General features: G+C 38.0%; 1 long non-coding RNA gene across 1 annotated transcript; it reads right to left on the bottom strand.

The window, feature by feature from the left end:
• Nucleotides 1-301: 301 nt before the first annotated feature.
• Nucleotides 302-2969, bottom strand: LOC132644460 (uncharacterized). The gene is made up of 3 exons (XR_009583859.1): nt 2800-2969; nt 1694-1739; nt 302-547 (listed from the first exon to the last, which is right to left on the bottom strand). It is a non-coding gene; the product is annotated as an uncharacterized LOC132644460 (long non-coding RNA).
• Nucleotides 2970-3766: the final 797 nt, after the last annotated feature.

Raw genomic sequence — 3766 nt, forward strand, 5'->3', positions numbered from 1 at the left:
CCTTATGACTTGGCTCTATCGCACGATTTAAGATTGAAAGAAGGTCAACAATTCCTAAATGCCCCGCAGCCTCCTGTTTATAAATGTGGTCGGCTTCACACTCATAAACTGGACTCTACTGGACACGGCTTTGGAGACAACCCCTTAGACCGACCTGCTCTGATACCACTTTGTCACACCCCGACCTTACTAGGGTGTGATGGGCACCCGACCCCATATCTGGAGACGAGCGAACCCGCTGACTCTTATTACATAAATAAACTCTGGAATCAATTCAGAATAAATTGCATAGTAAGCTCTCAATTTTTTTTTTTTTGGAGAGTGTATCATCATATGGAACGCGTGACATGAAACGTAATAACATATTGACAGGCGAAGCCGTCTACAAAGCTGACGCTCTATACCCACGACTCTGTCTGCAAAGTCTCTAACTGCAATCGGAAACCATGGCACATATACACTGACTCGGCTACACTCCCGGGCTAACTGGAGCTCGCCAACTTCGCTGGAACATCTTCTATTAGGGCCTCAGCTCATCTGGGTGTACCTGCGCGGCATGAAACGCAGCCCCAGAAGAAGAGGGGTCAGTACGAGCAATGTACTGAGTATGTAAGGCATGAACGACAATACAAGGAGAGGTACCAGTGGAGATAATCACAGAGGAATCATATGGTATCTCATATGGAACATATCATGTCATACCATATCGTGTCATATAATATCATGTCATATCGTATCATATCATGTCATATCATAGCATATCATGTCGTATCATATCATATCATGTCATATCATATCATATCGTATCCTGTCGTATCATATCATATCATATCATATCATGTCATATCATATCATATCATAGGGAGTCATATAGCGTATCATAGGCTGATTGAGATACCTGTACATATGAATGCCACTTAGGGCGGAAACCATGCATGCTTATCGGGTCATATCATATCATAGCACCGAACAAGTCGGCTCGCCCACATTGCGCCGAAATATGTCGGCTCGCCCATATATCCCGCATCCGGGCATCCCCTTGTCCGGGATGATAATGCCAGCTGACCAGGTGGCGATGAAACATGTGTCCCTTCCCCATATCCCCATATACATGTATCCCTTCCCCCCTCCCATATACATATATAGCATGCATGAGAGCCCAAGGAAAGTCATGTGTCTATCGGAGTGACGTAAGGTCGGTAACCTCCGATTGTATTATGGAATCATCATGGTCGTCATGTCACACCTTGAAGGAACAATTATAAGGCGAGACTATCAATGAAGAACATTATCTCGGGAAAACACAAAACAGGATCATAACATATTACTTCATATACTTTAAAACCTTCAAAATAGTCATTATCCAAAAGTAGCTTAACATTTCATATCGTCGTATTCATGGTAAGAACATATCCTTGGCATATTCGTCATAGACACTTTCTCATGTCTGGCTTCATTATTGTCATCATAACTCCGTAGTCGTTGTTTTAGTTATAAAAACTTTCAAAAACGTAAAACTTGGATTTTGGAGAAAAATGTATATTTTGGAAAACATTTATAACTTTTGGAAAGGAAATCATGGTTTGAATTCATAACTTCTAGCTTTTGAAAACAAGGACGTTATGGGGAACATTTATAAGACTACATCATAGGATTCATGCCATAGAAAGAAAAGGGCTTAGCCTTAACATACCTGCGCCGCGCCTTACTAGCTACGCTTATTCGTCCAACTTGTTAATCTACATTCAAAGGAGTTCACACATTCGTTAGATCCTTTGTCATATACTTGCCTTAACCTTTCAAACACATTCATTTATATTCTGCCGATATTTCGGCAGCATCTCCCCTGTAAATACACCATCCCCGAGATTCTTACTCGGCCAAATTTAACAACAACAATCCGTGAATGGAACTCGGCCAAACCAACAACAATATTAGCAATGCATTCTAGCAACATTCCAACATTTAATTCAATTCAATTCACATAATCTTTCAACGACTCAATCCACATATTACTTTGCCCGAAACCGTCCAATTCAACAACAACCATGCATGTCATCATCATTCATGTATGCTAACTTCAACAACGACCTCCATTCTTCATCACATAATCCATAACAACGACAACTAGAATGTCAAATAACATCAATTTACCTTAGCTTACCAAAACGCCTATTATTTGACCATAACCACTTCCTACATATTTTCATGCATTTTCATCCATCGTTTTTATATATTACAACAACAAACAACATACTTCATATAATTAATTCAATCCTCTCACACAACACAACACATATACACGGCCAACACTACTCCATACGGCTACCATTCCAACATATTATATTCATGGTTTTTCATTCATTTTACATTATGGATTTCACCATACAACAATTAAACTTCTAAATAAAATCATTTCATCTTGTCTACACAATACTACACATATTCGGCCATACAACAACATTATACACATCTTTATGAATTTCACTCATTTCTTGACATTACAATCACAACCAACATACTAAATACTCTTAATCCATTCTTCCTACACAACACACCACATGCACCACACGGCCACATCTCTATATGCATGTTTTCATGTTTTTCATCCCTTTTACATTATAGAATTCATAACACAACAATCAAATTACTAAATAATATTAATTCATCATTTCAGTCCAACACCACATATATTCGGCCAACATACAACTCACCACAACTTCATGAACTTCCTTCATCTACACACTCCACAACATACACAATCATCTATAACATATGAAAATAAGGTTTAAACCTTACCTTAGCACTAGTTCCTTTTCCCGGCTAGAACCTCATTTTTGCGAAACGAATGATTCACTTGTTCCAACGAATACTCTACGTTGTAGAGAACCTTCCACTTAGTATAAAAGCTTGAAAGAAATAATTTTTCTTGATCAAATCTCCCATGGCCATGCTTGGCCATACCTTGGCCGAACCCTCTCTCTTTCTTTCCTTTTTTTTTTGTTGTTCTTTCTTTCTCTCTAATTTCATTATGAAGACCTCTTATGTATATATATATATATATAGGTCTTCCATCACTTATCCATATTTGCAATTTAGTCCCCCAATTATGGTCACATGCCCCATTTCTTTCTTTTCTAGAATTCACTCCCTTTTTCTTGATGTTTCTTTTCTTTTCTTGATTTTGCCTCACTTGGTCAAAGAAGACCAAGTGTCTTCTTTCATACACTTTAGTCCATCTATATTTACACTTTGCCCCCTTCACATATAAAATGGCCACATGCTCCTTTCTTTACTTACTTACTTATTTATTTATTTATTTTTATTTTTTCTAGAACTTTCTTGAACTTTGTGAAATTACCATTTTACCCCTAGCCTTCCATAATATCACCATGGTTCTATTTTGAGAATTTCCTTTTTCGCCCTCAACCTTTCTTAATATTTCCATAATACTAATGTTGTGAATAAGATTTATAACCCACTTGTTCATTGAAATACATTTGGAAGATGGTCATTCCCTTAACTTTGTTACGACTGCCTTGGAATATCCGAACATATAAAATACGGGATATAACATCCTCCCCCCCCCCTTTAGAACATTCGTCCTCGAATGTTCAACCGATCTTATGGGGTGTCATAATACTTCGGGAGGATCTCTTTTGTGGTCGTCCTTTCCTTCAGGCTCACTCCTTATCCTTTACCTTATTTCTTTTATAATCGTACTTCTCGGTTTCTTTTTACATGAATCTTCTTCCCGTGTCATGGG

The sequence above is a fragment of the Lycium barbarum genome, chromosome 1 (assembly GCF_019175385.1).
Source record: "Lycium barbarum isolate Lr01 chromosome 1, ASM1917538v2, whole genome shotgun sequence".
Classification (NCBI taxonomy): domain Eukaryota; kingdom Viridiplantae; phylum Streptophyta; class Magnoliopsida; order Solanales; family Solanaceae; genus Lycium; species Lycium barbarum.